At 36.8% G+C, this 23435-nt stretch overlaps 1 protein-coding gene across 2 annotated transcripts in view; it reads right to left on the bottom strand.

Moving 5' to 3' along the window:
• tmub1 (transmembrane and ubiquitin-like domain containing 1) overlaps window positions 1-18169 on the bottom strand; it is a 30517-nt gene extending 12348 nt beyond the window's left edge. Inside the window, exon 1 of one of the 2 annotated variants that reach the window (XM_088918866.1) lies at window positions 18082-18169. The gene's annotated coding sequence lies outside the window, so the exon portion shown is untranslated. The remainder of the gene's footprint in view (window positions 1-18081) is intronic. The other variant, XM_088918867.1, reaches the window with a different exon arrangement.
• Between the last annotated feature and the right edge of the window lie 5266 nt (window positions 18170-23435).

Genomic DNA, 23435 nt, shown 5'->3' on the forward strand with positions numbered 1-23435 from the left:
CTTGGGTAGTGATTTGCCAAGTCTCAAGAATGCCTTATTCATAATACACGAAGAAATCATGTTTACCATATCATAATCTTACCCAGGAGCTGGTCCTGCAAGCTGTGAAACAGCTGCTGTGTTCAAAGCCTATAGCCTTTATAGACTTCATTTTTCCACCCTGTTGCATCTCTACTGCTTTTTTCCCCCCATCAGTCCAAGTTGAGAAGCACCTCAATAGGACCATCTGGGCTAGAGGCTGGTCTGTACACGGACAGGTCCGAAACAGGTCTGAAGCAGTCCAGTTTTACGTCATATTTAATTAAACACTCCAGGCAAAAGTTTCCCCAAGAGAGGTATAGATGCAATGTGTCGCATGTTTTAGATTACATTTACAACATGGCAGGAACTGAACATGGGAAAAAAACTACTTTGAGACTAAAAAATAAAAAGCGTTTATAAGAAAACCTGACTTGAAATGTTTTGCAGTAAACCGTAAGCAGTAAGTTTCATAGGCTGTGAGGTATAAAAGACTAATTGTTTAGCTAGATCTTGTGAAAATATACTTTCTGTAATTCAGAAATATAATGTGGTAGGCACATATCTTAGGAATATTAATATACAGTATAACCTACATGTTACTCATGTCTTTGAAACAGGACAACGATCTATCATAAAGCCATCTAAAACATTTTACACTGAACAAGTGCTACTTCTGATCCATGAAATTATCAGGTTTGCTGATTTTCAACAACAAGTATTCTAAATTTTTATTGCCTTCCTTATTTTTTATGTATTTCAAACGTTAATGAATTAATGTGAAACCCTTCATAATTGTTTTGTGTTTAGGGCAAATGTAAAAACTGCCCATTTTTTAAATTTGAACTATGCAAACTTTAGTGTTTTCCTACAAAGACTAATTCTGGGGAAAAAAAGACTAAGGTAAAATATTGTGAAAGCCCCAAAATGAAATTAAAAAGTTAAGACTCCAAGCCTACAAAATGACTAAGTTACAAGTGGGGGGACCCCTACCCCAGTTCCTGGAACCTAAAAATGTTTTAAGTGCTTCTGAATTTCTTCACCTTCTGCCAACATTTCTGATCTTAAACACTAATTAAAGTAATTTTTAAAATTTTCTGAAACAGCAGGGTTTTTAATGAGAACTTGAATAAACTGAAGCACTGTAATAGAAAAAAAGAAACATTTGGATGCCAAAACAAGTTTAAACCTTAAATCGCCAGATTACAACATTGAAGCAAAACTGTGTTCATCCCTATGAGGCTTAGTCAGCTTTTACAAAGGATGAATCTTGATGTATTAGTTTCAGGGCAGCTGCTTCTTAGGTGAGCTGCATCTGGAGATGCCATAGCAGAAATGCAAGCCAAGATCTCTGGGTACATTTCAACCAGCGAGTGCTCATGAATTTTGTCTGAATGGCTATGGTTTGTGCAGCCTCCTGTTCAGAAACAGGCTTTCATCTGAGTCAGAAACAATAACCGTTTTAAATACGTGTTTCTTACATTTTTTTGAATAGCTCATGTTTTCAGACATCTAAAAGATCTGCATTCTCCGTGGAAGAAACAGTGGAGCTCCAGCTTCACTCACAGGAGACTGCCTACAAATGACTACTACAAATGTACATGGTGGAATGAATTGTTAATGTAGGCAATACACTGCAGATTAATACACTGTGAATGTACATGGATTTACTACAGATATTAGGTCAGAGGCACACTACATAATAAATCAAACTAAATAGTACATGGCAAACTTCTCAAACATTAAAATAAGCTTCAAAATTAGTTACAGTATTTATAATTTCAGTGTACTTATTTATATAACAACTGTGCCAATATGACTGTTGTTGTCAGGGAAACATCTAGGATTAAGATTTCATGGATCAAAATAGACTATCATGGTTGTATTTGATTTTTTTGCTTCATTATAGAAATGGTATTCTTTCTGTACTGCAGATAAAGATACTGTAACAATATTATGCATTGCTGTAAATCTTCACTGACACTGTCGTAGTATTATATATAAATAATATACAATACTGTCTGCTTCACAGATGCCCTTATCCAAGAACATTTTCAAAACCTACAAAAATAAAAAAATAATACAAATGACAAGAAAAACAAAATCAGTGAAAAAAAAGTGCAGTTAGTGCATTAAGTGAAATAAAGAATGTCTATTTAGAGGTAAAAACAATTGATCATAGTAAAGAAGGAATACCACTGAGCAGAGTGCAGTAATATTTGGTGGCAAGTGCATGACAGTGTGAAAGCTATCAAATGTGCTATCTAAATAGTTAAGTCTTGAGGTTAGCTGTGCTTATAGTACAGTATATTTTGGCCTAAATCTAGTTCGTTGTTAACACTTTATTGCACAAAACATGCATTTGCTCTAATATCTCTATAGCACTAGTAACCTTTTATAACAATCTATATGCCATTACAACAAACCTCATCTGAAAAATTCATGTGGATCCCCATAAGCTTTCTTTTTTGTTTCAGAAATCAGGCATACATTAGTTCCTTGGTATTCTGTATAATGTATTGCAGCAGATATGATTACACCTCCATATTTTCTCCAGGAAGTTAAATAAATCAGGTTTTCTGGGGAAAGGCACTGCAATGCAGATATAATTTCCTTGCTCCCATCATAAGCCATAAACCAATTTTCTCAGTGCCCACTCCGATAAACTATCAGTCCGAAAATAAAAGTAATTCCCCAGATATTACAGATAGTAGTAAGTTAGAATGTTTTCCTATAAGCATCTTATAAAAATAATGTATATTGGTATATTTAGTGTCAGAGTAACTTTATTTTGATAACAGTATAGATACTTTCATTTAAAACCATCAAATTCTCAAGCATCTGTAAATGTTTCTTAAAAAGTCATGTTAAAATATGCCAATATTCACAATTCAAAAGTACCCAAAACTAAATAAATGTAAAATGAAACCAACATCTAGAAGTAATAACTGGATGCAGCCTGTCAGTTACCATTCTAATATCTAAATTTCAGTTAGACAACATTTACTGGGTTAAAGAAAATATTAAAAGGAGATTGATGTTTGTTATTTTATAACCTTGCAGCATGTTGGTTTGAATATTGTTGTATGCCAGGAGGTCTCTTGCCACTAATTTTCACGTAGGATTTCCACTACTCCAGGCTCCAGCGCATCTGGGAACACTAGATAAAAAGAGTATTAAGGTGTTTGCACAGCTGCAATTGTATCTAGTCATCAAGCCTGATCCCAGTGGAGACGGGCGGCTGGACCATGTATCAGGTTGTAATTTTCCAGAAGATGACCATCTGCTCAGGGTGCCATGTGAAATCCTCAAAACTACAAACAGCAAGGAACACTTATATCGTTTTCAGAGAGAAGGGAAAGGAGTTATGTAACAGCTGTAACAGCAAGTTACAGCCTATTGTACTCATCCACCACTGGATTCCTCCATGATGAATTGAAAGCTATGAGATATTGAAGGAGTGGGAAGTAAAGTTAGGAAATAACTCACCTGTAAATACTATATTTTTTAGTTTATGAAAGCAGTTCTACCTAACCTTCCAGGTTACATTATCATGTTACAGATGTAGGGGAATGGTTAGGATTTAGGTATTTGACTTGAGAAATTCACCCCTTATGTAAATAGTTAATTTACAACTAGTACAAATATTAGTACAAATAGTACAAATATAAGTTAGTTTTGTGTCTTGGGTATACAGGATATTAGTTACGTAATGATGCTTCAAATTAATTTTTATACCATTAAATTAAAGAATCACATGACCTCATTCAGGGCCGGTATAGACTTATCATTAAACATTTAAATATTACCGCCCTCTATTTGTCAATAACACCTATGGATGTAACCATAAACCTCTCAGTTTCAATACACACAATCAGTTACAATACACACGTCACAAACTTCAAAAATATACTCATAGCTTCTGTCCGTACAAGAAGTGGCTAAAAATTAGAAACTCCAACAGTATATCACTTAATAGGCTACCAAACACGAGCTGCATGTGCTGTGGCACAGAGTCTTCCGGCATCTGGAATTCTGCACAAGGGATGCGGCAGTATTCTTCCTCTCAAAAGTCAATCAACACATGCCTGGCTGCTGGAAGGGCAAAATGTCGTCTCAAGCATCCTTCCTAATTATCGCCTAATTAACTATCGATAGCAGTCTAACTTCTTTATGATTTATTATTTATTCTTTGTGCTTCATGATCGCAAATTATACCAAACTGCAGGCATGACACATACAGTGGTGTGAAAAAGTGTTTGCCCCCTTCCTGATTTCTTATTTTTTTGCATGTTTGTCACACTGAAATGTTTCAGATCATCAAACAAATTGAAATATTAGACAAAGATAACACAAGTAAACACAAAATGCAGTTTTTAAATGAAAGTTTTTATTATTAAGGGAAAAAAAAAATCCAAACCTACATGGCCCTGTGTGAAAAAGTGATTGCCCCCCCTGTTAAAACATAAATCAACTGTGGTTTATCACATCTTTGGAAAGCTGAGTTCAATTTCTCTAGCCACACCCAGGCATGATTACTGCCACACCTGTTCTCAATCAAGAAATCACTTAAATAGGACCTGCCTGACAAAGTGAAGTAGACCAAAAGATCCTCAAAAGCTAGACATCATGCTGCGATCCAAAGAAATTCAGGAACAAATGAGAAACAGAGTGAGATTTATCAGTCTGGAAAAGGTTATAAAGCCATTTCTAAAGCTTTGGGACTCCAGCAAACCACAGTGAGAGCCATTATCCACAAATGGCAAAAACATGGAACAGTGGTGAACCTTCCCAGGAGTGGCCGGCCGACCAAAATTACCCCAAGAGTGCAGCAACGACTCATCCAAGAGGTCAGAAAAAACCCCACAACAACATCCAAAGAACTGCAGGCTTCACTTGCCTCAGTTAAGGTCAGTGTTCATGACTCCACCATAAGAAAGAGACTGGGCAAAAATGGCCTGCATGGCAGAGTTCCAAGACGAAAACCACTGCTGAGCAAAAAGAACATAAAGGCTCGTCTCAGTTTTGCCAGAAAACATCTTGATGATCCCCAAGACTTTTGGGAAAATACTCTGTGGACTGACGAGACAAAAGTTGAACATTTTGGAAGGTGTGTGTCCCATTTCATCTGGCGTAAAAGTAACACAGCATTTCAGAAAAGGAACATCATACCAACAGTAAAATATGGTGGTGGTAGTGTGATGGTCTGGGGGTGTTTTGCTGCTTCAGGACCTGGAAGACTTGCTGTGGTAAATGGAACCATGAATTCTGCTGTCTACCAAAAAATCCTGAAGGAGAATGTCCGGCCATCTGTTCGTGACCTCAAGCTGAAGCGCACTTGGGTTCTGCAGCAGGACAATGATCCAAAACACACCAGCAAGTCCACCTCTGAATTGCTTAAGAAAAACAAAATGAAGACTTTGGAGTGGCCTAGTCAAAGTCCTGACCTGAATCCGATTGAGATGTTGTGGCATGACCTTAAAAAAGCGGTTAAGGCTCGAAAACCCTCCAATGTGGCTGAATTACAACAATTCTGCAAAGATGAGTGGGCCAAAATTCCTCCACTCATTGCCAGTTATCGCAAACGCTTGATTGCAGTTGTTGCTGCTAAGGGTGGCCCAACCAGTTATTAGGTTTAGGGGGCAATCACTTTTTCACACAGGGCCATGTAGGTTTGGAATTTTTTTTCCCTTAATAATAAAAACCTTCATTTTAAAACTGCATTTTGTGTTTACTTGTGTTATCTTTGTCTAATATTTCAATTTGTTTGATGATCTGAAACATTTCAGTGTGACAAATATGCAAAAAAATAAGAAATCAGGAAGGGGGCAAACACTTTTTCACACCACTGTAGCTAGCTACATGAAAGCCTCAAAAGGTAGGCTAATGTGTAATACAGTCTGTGAATGCATGTACCCAAGTACTCAGACACCATACAAATAGCCGTTATATAAGAATAATTGCAAGGACTCGATAAATTATTTGATTTATTCCAATGCCACACATATACTTTTAAAAACTTACAGAGCACGCATATTTTGAAACCTCAGGAGTGAGGGATTTATCCAAACAGGTGTCTTATGTGGGGCTTCACCATGTCTTCTGTCAATTAAAAAAAACACAAAAAAGTAAATATTGCAGATAACTTACTCTACCCTGGGTACCTGAGCAGCTGGACTATTTTAATAATCTTCACCATCTGTAATTGCCCAAATTCCCAGTGTTCACTAGCATCGTCTCTGTATGCTCACATTTCAAATGTAATTCATTCATTCATTAGGCAAATGAATTTTGCATGGTGACTTTACAATGAACAATTTAAACAAACAGATATTCAAACAGAGATGATTTAATTTATATTTAGAAAAAAGGCCTTACCTTTAGAAATTCCTTAGGTATTTGTGAGCATTTTGATAATTACCACAAATGCTGCACTATCGTGTCTGAATGTTACAAACAGCGTATTTTATTGCAGAGGGATTTTAATGTCTCCTTTAACAGCCCAAAAAAGAAAGAAAACTTGTATCTGTCTCTTTGATAGAAAAAATACCTATACATAGTGTTTATTTACACCCCCTTTTAATGGCAAGAAATGTCTTTATTCGTCCAAGTCTTAAAATACCGTAAAATAAAGTTTTCAATTTTGAAATACTATTCGAATAATTATTCAAACTTGTGTTATTAAAATTGATTTGTTTTTGCCACGTGTCTACAACAGGTGTGTACAAAATCTGCCCCACAGACAGGCCTGCAAAATCCATTTGGCCCGTGTGGAAGTTGCAGTCAGAGCCATCAGCCAGGATTCTATCTGCATCTTGCTTGACCCTGCACACCCCACACACATCGCACCTTGGTGATGTTACTGTAGCAATCTCACAAACATGTTCCCTGTGGTTCTCTTCCACGATGCGATAACACGCCTGTTTCATTTGCCACAGATAAGAGTTTGACCGGGGAGCATCTTTGCAAGAAAACAGCAGGGGAAGGCCTTCCCACGAGATCTAAGAACAAACCTCTTCTTTAATTTCTCCAAAATCTGAAGCTAGCGCAGTAATGGAACTACTGTATCATCGCTCTCATTGAAACTACAGTGTAGGATATTTTTTAGTAATAAGGGTCCTATTAAATAGTGATAAGGGTTTTATAATTAAGCAATGAGAAGAAAATATTGCAAGTGGAGAAATTTCATTTTTTGTAGAAGTGAATGGAAAACCAAAATTCTTGTTTCATACAACAGGTACTTTGCAAAAAACAAATAGAAGTTTTAAAAGTTATTTCTTTGACATTTTTTATATTGCGAATATCTAAAAAGTACTATTCTGCATTTTCAATGTTAATTTTTCATACGACAACGCTTAAACGTTGACTTTTGCCAATTACATTTACAAGTTAAAAACACTAAAGCTAAGATTACTGCTAATCACCAATCCCGATTTAACACAGTATAGGAGTTATCAAGATAAATAACATTAGCAAAAATCTTAACTTTTGCAAAGTGCATCTAGCTTCAAGGCAATACCAGTGTCTTTCTATCCACCTCCTTAAATGTTTTTTTTTATCACTTTACGTTTTACAGTATATTCAGGGGGAAGTAAGGGCTTTCTTATCTTTCTCTGCCCTCCTAACATCCAGAGCAATGCCAACATGTTAAAAAAGGAGGGTGTGCAACCATAAGAATTTGGCTGCTTCCCTTGTGATTTACCTTAAAGAATTGTCTATGTAGCAAAAAGTCATAAATTGAGGGTCTGTATAGGATGGGGTGGGCATTGCATATTTCTGCCAATTCTTCAACAAAAAGTCCAGCAATGTTACTTTCAACTGAATAAAGACTTACATAGTGTACAATGATCACAACTATCATATTTTAAGTATGGCTAAAGCTAAAAACATCCCATGCACATAGTTTAAACAGTTTTTCTACCCTGGCAGAAAATCTGGATGCAAATGATGCAAAAGATGCTACTGAAGATGCAAAAACTGCTATAGATCAAATACGATTGCTGTGCCAAGTATTTTGATAACGTACTATATATATATATGGCCTGCTTGAAACAGATTTAAATGAAATCCTTCTGACCATAGCAAATTATTTTATACCTCTGGTTTAGAAGATCTATTTGCTTTTAATAACGCCCAACACTTGATGCATTTGGAATGCTGATTGTAGGCTGAACAGTAGTGCAGGGTTTCCTGGCCGTGCTGCAAATATCTGGCAGCGATTAGCTACGCAAAGGCTTATCCAGCTGTAGAGACAGACTGCAGCAATATGAGACAGTATAACGGCACAGTATTAGCATAATCCACTCAATCCAGATTTTCTCTATTGGTGGAATTACATTATCTCATGCTCATTAAATCAAGATTGTACAAAGGTGAAAAGTGCAAAAGGAAAAGGAATTCATATTGTTGAAAAGATTAAACATTTCAGACTGCATGGCACGTCAAACAGAATGACAAGCTGTTCGGCCATGGGATCATAAACTTGTAGGACAACAGCTGCATATTAACAATTACTGTAAGTGTGGACTAAAGTCAAGTAAAAGCAAGATGCTAAGATTTTAGTGCAAGATATTTCTCACAATCTTTTATGACGAATGTGGTAAAAAAAAAATACAACAGACAGCCTAAGGGTATAAAATTCTTATTTCAGAATGGCCTAGCATTCAGTGCCAGCATACACAATGAAGCTATGAAAACACATTTTCTACATCTTTGAAACATCTGTTCTAGATATAGATCTATAAATCTTTACAGATTTTTTCTATGAACCTATTCATCTTTCACAATACCACCTTCTCAAATTTTCAAAACTGAAAGGTAATGGGGATGTATTTTTAAATATCCTGCTTTGATCCTCATCCTTTGAGACTGAATTTGTTTGATGTAGGTCTAAAATTAGTACCAACCTACAAGTGCATTTTTAGAGAGGAAGTAAAAACTAAATAAGCATTGCTCTCTGACCTCAAAACATTAAGAGCAGCAATCAAAAATCTCATTAAAAAACAATTTTCATGAGTAATGCAGCAGCATTAAAAATCAATAATATTACACCTCCCATAGGCTCACTAACCCCTTCAATGCTACAGTCTCCAAGAGGTTTCAAAACAGATGCAGAACCACTCCCCTAACAATATGGAATAAATCATTTTCTAGGACAAGATAACACCAGGTATGAAAAATTGTTAAAAACCACCTACAACAGAACTGGTGTGGAGTACTGGAACTTGAAGAAATGTCATAAATGCGGCTGGGCTTGCAGACTTGAAAGCTTACTTCTGATGATCTTTTTGTCTAGAATGTAATTGAAAATGATCAAGCTGACTGTGTATGATAATTGAAACATGCGGGAAGCTTTCAATTGTGAAATGAGGTCCAATGTCTTAGTACGCCTGCGTGATTTCTTCTCTTCGTTTCTAACAAACTACTCGATTTAGCTGGAACAAATTAACTTACCACACTTTTTAGTTTATTTTGGATTAATTTCTTACTATATGTTAAGAGTTTGCAAATTAATTAGGTTTAAAACATAAATCACAATAAATTGCAGTGCATCTTACATCATTGCGTAATACATCACAGATTCCAAAACGTCTCTGTAATGTCACGTTACCAATCTCACAAACGGATCCTCTCAGCCTCCTGAACCATGGACAGATTGCAGTGACTTTTTCCCAACACATCAAAACCACTGCAAAACATCTCTAGACAAACTAAAATCAAAGACAAAAAAAGGATTCACTCCAGTATAAAATTAGTTAGACATTCAAAAATGTAAGCTTGGGTTGTCTATCTTTGAATGTTAAATATTGTATAGTTTTACCTAAGGAGTAAGTTAGGTAGACTACAAATTTAGTTTCAGATTGAGATTCAGGTGTTCTCTGCATAGGAGATGGATGATACAGAAGAGAGCAGAACACCTAACTCACTTCACACAAAGTATATTCAAGTCTAGCTCTTCTGCTTCTTAACAGTTCTTTAAACAGAACAAACTGTCCGTTATATAATGCTGGATCAAAAAACTCCCTGCTTTAATTGAGGGAACATCTGATCTGGAAAAGACTGTTCTGAGGAAGAGACATGAAGTACAGGATGTCACTTTTGAGTGAAAAGGACATTTAATAACAATTAATGCACACTTTTGGGAGTGCTTGTGCTTCTCAAGTACAAACTTTGTCAGATGAAAACAATAAATATTCAAAAACTCTAGAATGCAACATACTAAGATATATTCATATATTCTATTGCAAGAGTAATACATGCAATTTTTAAAGTACAGCACTCTCCGATTTACATGATTACTTATCCACTGCTCTCTTGACATAAAGCAAAACTACTGTAAATTTAAATAAGCAGTTTCTGCATCACTTCCCACAGTCTCCGACTAGTCCATTACACCGTATAAGTAAGCCACTTACCAGATAACATTTTAAACAAAAGCCTATTTTTCCTATCAACCTGTCTGTATGTAATTGACTGGAAACAGAATAATAGAGATTTTAGTATAACAGCAATTAATCACTCTCTAACTACAAAGCTAAAGAATTTTCAAGCAAGTATGTAAAGGGGCATTTCAATTGCCTCACCATTTATTGCAAGGTGTATGTATAGAGTGCAAGAGAGATAAAGTACTGTTGTTACAGCACCAAAATCTTGACCACACCCTATACATCTCTCTTTTCCTTTTGGGATACTTCACAAGTTCTACTATATATAACTAAAGAAATGTACCCCAGAAAGTGAACCTTTTGTCATCTTTGATCCCTGTCAGGTACAAGTCTTTCAAGCCATAACTTGAGAAAAACAGCTGTCTTCTTGCAGGACAGATACAAAACAGTGCAGTAGTTCAGGACTACGGACATCCTGATGACAAACGCTTTACAGCAGAAATTCTCAAACTAGGGGGGGTGGGGCATGAGAAAAAACATCTCTTTTGTTAGCACCTGTCAGAACTGTTCATCCAAATGTTAAAAAAGAATACAGTAGATTCTAAAGATAACTTCTCCTCCACCCAGTCTTCTGGTTATGCTTATATAAACACGTACTGACGATATACATGTTGTAGTCATTTCCATTTCCTTCATGGGAGAGAGTTCCTTGCTTCTAGATTAGTTTCAACAAAAACCAACAAGACTACAGAAATTTGATAAAACTGCTCCTCAGTTTTCCAAGAGCGTTGAATCAGTCAGCAAGTGAAAGTTCAAGGGTAGGTCCCTCACTGGGCTACTATGTCTAGATATTCCGAGAAGAGCTGAGCAGCTCAATTTATTGTTAGAGGATTCATTTGATTCAACTCTGTTAAGCGAACAAACCTTGATTACTAGGAGACCAGCCTTGGCCTCCTTATAATCCCCATCTATCAGTTGGCATCATTACTCTGACTACTCTCCACTGATGTGTGGTGAGAGTACTAGATGGATCATCCAAAAAATTACTTCAGGAACTACAGTATGTCCAAAACCATGGCACTTGAGTGCCAAGTCTAAAAAAATCTGAACATATTTCTCCTGTGGTGAAAACCTACACTGGCTACCAGCCACTTACTGGACTGATTTTAATTCCTCGGCGGCCTACCAGTTGCTACACAGTCTCCCATGTATCTTCAGGAGTACCTATCCGCAAGTTCCAGTTCGCTCACTTCATTTGCCTGATCTAGGCTCCAAACTGTTCCAAGGACTTCTCATCACATGTTAGGGTACCAAGATTTTCAGCTATAGCTCCCCATCTATGGAATACACTTCCTGTTTAGATAAAAAAAGTTACTTGTTCTCATTGGCCTTCAAATCCTAACATAATTCTTTCTTTTACTTTCATAATTTCTACATTGTTGGATTATTTTTGCTTCTGTACACTTTCCTTTAATTTATGCAGAATTTATGTACAGTGCCTTGAGAATATGCTGATTGAAAGGCACTGTATAAGAATTAAACTGGTTAATTGGGGCATATCCCTGTATTCTAAAAAATCATCACCAACTCAAAAAGAACATATTTAACCTTCAACAAATGTTATGAGAATTTCCTTAAATAAATAGGACTCGAAGTTCTCTGTAACAAGGCCAGACTCATTCAAATTCAAAAAAGGACAAGGACTGATAACGCCAAGGACCTCTACCATAGCACAAGCTTAGAGGAAAAGATGGGCAAAGATCTATCTTCTTCTGTCTCACTCTGTTTCCTTCTTATCTTACTGCAGTTTCCTCTTGCTATTTTTTCCCCTAGTCTTTTATCGCTTTGTACCTTTCTGGTTTATGTGTTTGAAACATCTATATTTTATCAAGTAGAAGATTCAGGTACACTGGAAAACTGCTCCATTTAATCACCTGTAAGCATCACCTGTAGCTAGACAAACACCTCCAATTCTACTCATTGTTCCCAGGCTCTTTGTTAAGGGCTTTCAATAAGATGTGAAATGCAATTTTTGCACACAGATTTTGTCACACTTACAGGTTGTAATAATACTTAAACTGTATTGTGTGTATACACTTCTTTCTGATGAGAGCTTAGCCTATCATGCACAGTTGGCATTTGCAAAATAAAAATTAGCAAAACATAAGTGGTATCAAAAGTATGCCCTAATAAGAGCTTGATATAACCAGCAAAATACAGTCTTCACACACAGCCCTCAAATGCCCATGTTTTACTTATGTGTGAGAAATGTGCATTTTTGAGGAAATTGACAATTTATGACTGCTTAATGTTTACTGTAGCACTTTCAATGCAAGTTTCCAAGTTCCTCCTTTCATTCTCTGAGCGCTGAGATGGGAACCGAATACTTTTCCGAGCTGCCATGTGTGGCCTGAGTCTTGTCTCCCTGAACAGAATGGCTTGAATCAAACAAATCACCAGGAGAAAAGAGATTTGATTTATTGGTTTCACTGAAATGACAGTTCAAAAACAGCAAATTTCTTGAATTCTTGAACTACACAGCTCTCAGCAATGACGCCATTAGACCTGGCCATTGGGAATGACATCTGAATGCAAACCAGAAGGAATTTAAAAAAAAGCCAAAAGGATTGAAAGAAGCTGGGCACTACCAGAGCTTTTCAACAAAACAACAATCAGATTAAAATGGACAGTGACTTGAACTGCATTCTTTCATCCTTCAAACCTACATTTTCTGAGCTCTGAGAGAAAACCATCTGTTAATTAAACTCAATTGATTCAAGACAAATTCAATGTCAAGACAAGTAAATGACTGCAAAAAAATTCATTGCTTACTGCAGTTTCAGTTAGGTTTGAATCTTAAATATTTTAGTCGTAAGTTTTATTAGCATTACTACAACTACACAAGTGTTAATTAACATATATATTGACTGTTCATTTTGAAATTTTCAGTTGTTTTTCAGCACATTATACTGAAGCACAGATACAAGGGTAAAATTAGTTGATCATGTATGACAACATTAAATATATTAATATAAAAACAGACAATGAAATATTGTACAAAATAACTTGTAAATACGTCCACATGCAAAGGGTTAAATTTCTTTAAGTAAGAAACTGGGGGAGGCATGCAGGTTTGGTAAAACCCAGAAGGGGGGGCATTATCAAAAAGGTAGGAAATTGTGCTCTACACGCTTTTAAGGGGGTTTCAAAACCACTGATACTGATGCTCACAACTCTGGTCTCCTCCCTTCCTTTAGTTTTCTGTAACCATGACTGTTCAAGAGAGAAAAGAATACAGCTGCACAGTCTATTTATATCATCCAGATATGACCCATTTTTTGGGGTTCTGACTGATTCTGACAAGGCCTGACAATTTGCCATGCTGGAATTCATATACACAACTGTAACAACCAGATCGATTTGTTTTTTAACTAATCACTATTACATGCACTCATTTATCACAATGAGACAGGTACAGCAGCAAAACATGGAGAAGATCTGATAAATGTTTCTTTGTGTAATAATGTTTTAAATACATGACATAAGAATGATTTTTGTACTTGTCACAAGACCCCAAAGACATGGGGTAACTCAAGACTGCATTGGTTGTTTTTGTAAAGAGAACCGGCTTATCTGGTACCACACATCAGTTCAACAACTTCCCAGTATTTATGCTGCTTTCTGAGTCACACCCACTGAATGTTAGGTTACTATAAAGCCCAAGGCAACAATGTAAAACAACTAATCTGCCTACAAAACAAAACACCCAATCAAAGATGTGAAAAGTCAAAGAAACACAGCCTAGGAACAAACTGTCCAAGTTCTACTGCTCAGGTGTAGTGGTGATATTATACACCACTACCGGACAGCAGGATCAAATGTAGAACATGAAACAGTAAGTTCATATACTATACTGTATTATAAACTACTTCTAATGATTCTTTTTTACTCTGCTTTTAGAAACGTGTTCAAAACTCTAGGTATCTACAGTATGGTTTAAATTTGTGTAGATGAGTAAAACGGGTCATGTTAATTATTAATCTTAAACTCTTACAAAGCTTACAGATGCAGCACAGAGGTCTGGAGGGAAATACAATGCCAAATACAGTAATTACTTTTAGTGATGAGTCCCATATTAGAAAATAATGCATAAAAAAATAAGCTTACTGAGAAATCAGTCCAAACTGGTGCAGTCTGCCTCACACAAAAATCAAGATCCTAGGCCTACTTCAGAGACAATTGCAGGAGGTGAAATCATGTGCACACAGCAGGTATGAAAGCTCCAATATTACCGCAAGTGAAGGCTTTAAATGTTTTTCCCATTAGTTCAACTGAAAGACCCTCATTCAAATGCATTCAATAAGGTCGTTCCAGATGCTGACTTCAAACACAAAATCTTCATTCTGATACACCCACCATTACTACCTCAATGTCAATTTGTAGTTTATTAATAAAAAATGACACACTGACCAGGCTTCAAAACATTTAGTTTTAAAAATGTCTCAACTTTCTTATCACAGTTGTTGGGGGTGGGATTTAGAAGACGCTACAATGCACAAAGATTGGATTTATAGAGCCCTGTCATATATGCCACAGTAGGCTATATAAACCAAGAAGAAGTGAAATAGTCAAACACTTTCTTTGCAAAGCACTGCAATAATTCATTATAAGAACAGATGGTTACTACACTAGGTTAATCTAGCAACATATTAGCTTCACAAACATTTATAAAAGCATACTGTATTTGATGAAAGTGTACAATTTAGTTTATGATCTCTATCAACAGTTAGATTTAGATAGTACCTGTGAAATATTTATCCTCCAGTTTTGAGCATCTATTTTGTTGTTATTGATGCTTATTACATTTACAGCCCTACATAACATGGAAAGAAGTGGTGCCTTCTCAAGTATCAGCTAGTATGCTATATTCTTCAGTTAGATTAATTTCATGCGGCTTGTGCAAACCCAGAGTGCAACGAGCCAGGATACCAAGGTTAAGACTTCTCTAGTGAGCATTACTGTGGGATCTTTCCTAACTAAGTAGTCAGGACCTTGACTTAACTTCTCTTCCAAAGGCCAACACCTCCTACTGCACAGTATCCCCAGTCACAGTACTGGAGTACCATCTGAGAAAAAGAATGAGAAATTTTGACAGATGAGAGAGTGCCACTTACTAATCCACCAACACCACTGAAAGCAGGACCTATTTCTCCTTAGAGCGGGAGATCCCAAACCTGGCCCTGGGGACCTACAGATCTGCTGTGCTTTATTCCAGATCAGCTCAGTTACCAAACTGTACCATTAATTGAAATGATTATAATATTATATAAGAAGTCCTTGTTAACCATTTCTAAACATGCTATAGGCTTATAAGTAATTTAAGATCTCCAACTTTTGAAAAGGTCCATTCAAGCAAACTCTTAGTTCAGTAAAGAGCTGAAGTAAAGAACTTGGCTGGAAAACTTTAGGTATGTGTACCTCAAGGAAAGGATCTGAGGACACCTGCCTTAGAGATGTCCCAGATCCTGTCCTAGGCCCAGCTTTGCTTAACTTCTGAGATCTGACAAGATCAGGCTAGAAGGTGGACACACTACTATTTACCTTCCATTCCCTACTCTATTTCATACAGTCATAATTGACAACAAATCATAAAATTGCATGGAAATAAAAAAAAGTAAATACAAGCTAGAAAAAATAAACTAGTGTATTCTTAGTCTAAGACTGCAGCTTTGAATAACAAATTCAGTACAGTCATTATTATGGCCATTTCTTGGAACAACTGTAAAGTTCAAATTATGAGAGCCTAAACATCCATAATATACACATGTCTAAATTAATTACAAAAGCAAACATGTCCAGCTTAAAACAGCAAAAACATAAGAATGACATTTTATATCAATTAAATACCAGAAAGCTGAAGCACAGGAACATGGGTAATTAGATCCAGAAACACAGGAATGGTCTATTTATTCTGCTTTTGAGGATGAGGACAAACATTAGGATGAATGATGATTTTTCTAATGATCAGCATAAAATACAAACTCTCATGGATGGCTGATAGGTGAAAGTTATTAAAACATGGAGTTCATACCCAGGATATTTCAGCACCGCATTGTGACTCATGCATTTTGAATCTCTGATGCCAAAGTCAAGCAAAAAATATCTGCAATCATACAATCTTCCCCTGCAGAGCTCCAGCCATGAAGACAGGCAGACTTTAACCCATGTCAGTTCACACATGCACCATGCACACATCAGAACTGAAATACTGTCCTTAAATTGTGGACCTGAAAGATACAGAGAAACCGTGGGATCTAAGTCTAACTCAAGTCTAGTTTTCTGTCATACAATATTATAACAATAGAGAGAAGTGTTACAGATACTAGAAACACTTAAGATAAATCACCAGGGCCCAATTGCATTCTACCATTTCTTCTAAAGGAAACTATGATTTTCTATTCCACTTACTTCTATTTCATGTAAAGTTATGAAACCCAAAATATAAAGATTGCTAGAGAATCATCTATGTGGGAGTCATTTCCAAGGGGTGGTGATCATGAATTAAGAAAACGCAGATCTTTCAATATGCTACAGGAGGAAATGATACACACTGATTATAAAATAGAGTATTCTTACATTTCCAATTATTACATTTCGATTATTAATTTGCAGGTAGTTGGCCTTCAAACCAATGCATGCATTTTGACAGAGAACAGGTTATTGCATAGGAAACAGATCAGATTGGATGCTAAAATTCAGGTAAGAAGTGGAATACTTCAAGGATCTCTGTTGGGAGCACTGCTCTTTTTACTGATATAAATGATCTGGCCTAAATTCGGGTAAAATCAGCAAACGAATCACTTTCACAAAAGATAATAAAAGAAGAGAGCTAACAAACACTACACACGTTGTAAAGAAAAATAAAAAACAATACTGGGCAAACGAGTAAACTCAAACTCAGTGAAAAGAATTTACTTAACTATTGTAAGGTATCTGCTCTCTACAATATGTAAAGTATATAGTATAATTAACCTGCTGAACAGCTACGTGAGCTTATCGAGCCACTTAAATATAGATGTGCAACAAACTGTATTAATTTGAAATTCTATTTTTAAAATACTTTTATGACATTTAAATGCAACACTATTAATCTGACACTGGTTACATTCCGGAAAGAGTGGAGAATAATACTCGAATGGACCGCACGGAAAATTGCAGTGTTTTTTAAGCGGCATACAAAACGACGGTTTATGGACACGTCAAAACAGAAATCTGGAGACATCTACTCGATTCGTGCTTATCGGAAATATCGCCCTTAGAACAGAAAACCTGATTTCAAGAGGCCCTTCACGTTCACATGCCATGATTTATATTTGAGAACAGTCACCCAACACAGAAAAAAGACAGGCCGTAAAAGAAAAACAGTGATGCGAAGATAATATATAAAATGAACAGAACTCCAACAGGGACGTATTTTATGCTGAATACAATAAATTTAGATTGTTTTAGCAACTCCACGTACAACCAAATAAGATGCATCTCTCATAAAAAGTAACCATGAACACTTTTACTCTAACGACTCTCTACTGCATTACTGTTAGTAACAGTATTGCATTTAACACGCAACAATACATACTAAATACTACAGCATAAATTACTATAATTAATGTAAACTTACTGGTAATGTTTTCGACTCCATCGCAAACAATTCTCACTCCGCTCCACTTTCACACTTCCTGAGTGCAAGTCGAGCAGGATGTGACTCAGAGTTCTTGAGCATTCTGGGAGTTGTAGTGCTCTCACGAGTTACCACTTTCAATCTGAAATTTGAAATGTATGGTTTTTTTTCAGTCTGGTGTTTTTTTTTAATTTAATATCGAAATATTGTATTCACTTTATTTTTTTAACTAATTATCTTTGAAATTGGTTTTGAGATATTTCCATATGAATATGATATTTCATATTCATTTTGAATGCATGAATTAAAAACAAAACTAAATATACAAGCAAAGCTTAGATTTAGGGGTAAATTAGGGTCTATGTGTAAATTAGCATGGTTTAGGGGAACTGGCAGGGGACAGGGGAGCTAGAGCCTATTCCAGCAAGCAAGGCAGGATACACCCTGTACAAGACACCAGTCCATTGCAGGGCACACACAGACATGTTCACACTCACACCTAGGACCAGTTTTCCCAGAAGCCAATTAACCTCCCAGTATGTCTATGGACTGTGGGAGGAAACCAGAGCACTTGGAGGAAACCCATGCAAACACAGGGAGAACATAAAACCTCCAAGCAGACATCACAAAGCTTTATCTTCGTGGGCAATTAGGAAGTTCACATTTACACAACAGGGAGATTGAGTAATCATGATGCTTGTACATTGATCTCATCTATCAACCATGAGCTGGAAAAGCAGTTTATTGAAAGTGATGGTGATAACAATGGAATTTTATCTCTTGTGTCTATAGTCAGCTGGGCTTTATCATTACTATGTTAAGACTTCGTGTTTCTGTTAATCTCTGTGGTTGGAGGAATTGTTTGAAAGGAGATGAACCCTGAATGGGAGACATTTTCTTTTGCTTTATTTCATGAATATAGGGCTTTGCCCCAAACAGGACAATTTTAAAACTGAATGGCCATGTACATAGCCGTACATGAGAATATTTATTTCTAAATAACTTTCTAAATAACTTCTCAAGATAAAACAGAAAAACATGATCTTTAACTTTAACATTCTTTAACTGAATGCTTACATGCTACATTATCTGTTGTTTCTCTTGCAAACTTCTTTCCATTTGGTGTCATTGACCACTTTATCCCACTGACAGGTCAAATATTTATTAGAAAATTTCACTGTCTTCAACTAAATCTATTATACAACATGACTGCTGCTTTTATTACACTGTACAGAATAATGATTGTCTATTTAAATGCCTTTACCATCTTACAAGTTACAGTAATTTGAAATACTTACTTACAATATCTATTGTGTTCATTTAGTACATTGTATTTAGTTGAAGTACATTGTCATATGTCATACTAGCCCTGAGTCTAAAACATCACCATATTAAGTAGTTCAGGTGGGTAGCTGTGTCAGCATGTGTAGGCTGCAAAGGAACAAGTAATAGGTTTATTCCATGCTGAAAAGAGAAGAAAGAAAACACAACATTTCGACTGTGGAGCCTTCTTCAGGTGTAAGCCGTATGAAGTTTAATTGTTTTTGTCTATTGAGGATGTAGTAAAGGTTCTGACCCAATTTCTGTCTCTCTTGAATCAAGTGGTTAACTATGTTTTTTAATAATTGAATTTAAAGAAAAGATTAAGTCAGTCAGCTCATTTCAGGCAGGTCAGTGGATACCTAATGCTATTCACTTCTAGTTTTATTTATGATTTCTCCATCAAAATAAATAAATGTGGAATGCAAAAGAGAAGAATAATTTTCTCATGTCTTAGAATTTGTAATAAATGTGCCATATATAATGTGTAATGATACCTTTAATAGATAAAAAAGATTGTAAATGTAATTCTAATAATTGGTATACTAGTCAGGTTCACGGATTATACCAAATCAGTGGATTAGCAAATGCTGCAGAAGCTGCAAAGGAACTTCAAAAAGATTTAGATGGAGTGGATGACTGAGCAAATGTCTGTAAGAAGACAACAGAGACAAATGCAGACTATTAAATGCAGTTACGAAAACATGAACAACTAGTTCTTTTTCATAGCTAGCTTCTTTAAACTCTGTGTTTCTCAATGTTATTAGTTTATGTGGACAATTCATTTCTATTTTCTACGTAATGGAATAACAATAAAAATAAATGGAAAAAGGCAAACAGAATGCAAGTACATATACTTAATGGCACAGATCAATAATCACAGCAGTATTTCAAAAGTAAATTTAATGTTGTGCAATACACCTAAAATATAGCTTTGATCACTTGTTACAAAATCAGGTATTTGTATTGTTCTGACAGTATACAAAACAGATCTATGACAATCAGAACTATGACAATTGACTTTAATATTTTTTAAATTCCATTTCATTGCCAGCAAAGTCATTTCATTGCCAGCAACTACTGCTGCACGCCGAATTGTTGTGCATTTGATAAATAAACTTTGACTTGACTTGATCCATTTTCTTATCACTTTATTGAATAGAGGGTCATTGGGGAACCAAAGCCTATCCCAGCAAGCAATGGGCACAAGACAGGATGCTCCCTGGATGAGACACCAGTCTACTGCATGGCAAACACAGACAAACACATACTCACACCAGGGCTTTTTTCCCAGAAGCCAGTTAACCTACCAGTATGTCTTTGGACTGTGGGGGGAATCTGAAGCACCTGAAGGAAACCCACATAAACATGGGAAAAACATAAAATTTCCCTGGAGATAGCACCCCAGGTTTGGAACTGAAACCAGGGTCCCGAATCTGCAGGACAGAAATGTTAGTTACTGCACCACCATGCTACCCATGGGCTAAAAATAACATATTTAAAATATTAAAGGAACATATAGCCCCACCCCGTCAGCATCAACACTGTTAAAACATGGTGATTAGGGTACTCATCCTATAACACTGCTTACTTGTGTTTAATAATATACAATATGTGATCCTGAAAGAGCAACTAGATATAATCTGAAGGCATCTAGATTCAACTACATACAGTATAGAAAAGTGAATCTCCGAGAATGGAGATCACTATGGCTGTACAAAATTGAAACATCTCCCTATAAATATTATGCTCTCACCACAGTATCTTTCTTAGAAACAGGAACTTAAAAGTGATGAAATGATGTAATGATGCACTCCAAAAATTGTATGTGTTGCAAATTGTCAATGTCTGTCAAGATTCAATAACTGAAGAAAGGATGTTGAAGCCTAACTTGTCACGATAGCGTTCTTTCAGGACCCTATGCAGACAACACAATCCAGGGAGGAGTGAGGAAAACACGGGGAGAAAAGCATGCAAAGGGGCTGGAAGGACAACAAGGGGCATGTTCATGGTGCTCTGGTATTCGGGGGAGGTGTGGGCGAGGCAAACAGTCCAAGGGAGTCCGAGGCAAATCCATGAGTGTAGCAAAAGTCCAAGACCGGGTAATCCATCCTGACAGACAAACAGAGTTAAAAGCCAGAGTGGGATCCGGCAGAGGGTCGGGGGTATAAAAGGGGATAACGGGACCAGACGCTCCCTAATCCCGGACTCAGAAGGTCAGGACGCCGTGATGAAGCCTGTGCCGTCGAGTCGCTCCTGGACTTGCGGATAGGCAGGCTTCCAGGCATCCATCTTCCAAAGCTGAGCCCAGATTGGCAGAAACGCCTGGCGTTTATAGGACGAGGGGCAGGAACTGGAGGCAGGTGCAGGGGATGAGTACAGAACAAGGAAGGGCTGGAGCGTCCTTAAGAGGAGGGGTTTACGATCGTGACAGTACCCCCCTCCTTTCCAGGGTTGCTCCAAAGCCCTAAACAAAAAACAAGGAAAAATAAAACCAGATGGAGTCCCGGGCTTCCGGAGTGCCGTCTGCGGGGTCCTGGTGTTGGCTAAGCTTTGAAAGATGGACGCCCGGAAGCCCGCCTATCTGCGAGTCCAGGAGCAACTTGCAGCACAGGCTTCATCACGGCGTCCTGACCTTCTGAGTCCGGATTAGGGAGCATCTGGTCCTGTGACCCCCCTTTTATTTCCCCGTCCCTCTCCGGCTTTTAACTCTGTTTGTCTGTCAGGATGGATTACCTGGTCTTGGACTTTTGCTACACTCATGGATTTGCCTCGGACTCCCTTGGACTGTTTGCCTCGCCCACACCTCCCCCGAACACCAGCGCACCATGAACACGCCCCCTGTTTTCCTTCCAGCCCCTTTGCATGCTTTTCTCCCCGTGTTTTCTCACTCCTCCCCGAATTGTGTTGTCTGCATAGGGTCCTGAAAGAACGCTATCATGACATTACTACTCTATAGTCCAAGATGTTTCATTTTGGTCCATTTATACACTGCTCAACTGTTGAAAATAAGTTGCCTTTCATGACGATCAAAACTATGCTGCTTACCACAAGAAGTGTGCGTGGTGGTTTTTAAAAGTCAAGAACAAATCACAAAGCTACAAAATACTAGAATTGTAATGAGGTGGTATTCCTAATAAGCAGAATAACAAGTGGAAATTCCACATTAAGTACATGGAATATTGCCAATATTGTATTAAGAATATTCACAGATGTGTTCTTATCTTATATTACTATAAGATGGAACAACTATTCAGAATTTCTTGATGGCTATGAAGTTAATTCCAGACCAAAGTAATCTAAAAGAGTAGGATTCATACTCTGCTATACAAGTCTCTGAGACTTTGAGACTGACTGCAATGCGGGAATAAATTACTTCCATACAAAACTTTCCTAATTTGCTGCCTTTATTAAAGTTCTGAATAATTATATTTCTCAATTTGCATGAGCTGCTGGCTGTCTCTTAATAATTGAATTCCTCATATACATATACTGTATTTTAAGAGTAAAACAATCTAGCTTTTTAAATGCAAAGTTCAAACTTTTGATTGCTTTTTCGTGAAGTAATTTACATAAATTTGAATGTCTGGAGACTTTTAACAGGCCGCTTAAAAAAGCACTTCATCAGATGTCTACAGTGCTGGGGAAGAGTTGAATTCTGTGTTAACATTAATTTAGAGATCCCAATAAATTATGGTATGTTTCACAATTAGCTTTATTTTAAGTTCTTATTACGCTCTTGACTGTTAAAACTTTTACTTGTTCACTTTCTACTGTGTAGGCAATTTCAGCAGCGCTTGTTATAATTTTAGTTGACAGCACACTAGATATATAATAGTTCACAAACCTTCAGGATTCAATTTCAATTTCAAATCAATTTAATTTTCACTTCCCATCACTTATTCCTAACACCCTGGGAGGTCTGAGAACTCTGACATGAAGTATGACGTTGTTTTTCTGTCCAAAGTGGTGTTCTAATTCCCCAGCAAGAATTTTCAGTCAAGCAAAAAAATTGCCTATGTGATGCAATTCAG

Source organism: Atractosteus spatula, chromosome 6, assembly GCF_055471065.1.
Source record: "Atractosteus spatula isolate fAtrSpa1 chromosome 6, fAtrSpa1.hap1, whole genome shotgun sequence".
NCBI classification, from domain to species: Eukaryota; Metazoa; Chordata; class Actinopteri; order Semionotiformes; family Lepisosteidae; genus Atractosteus; species Atractosteus spatula.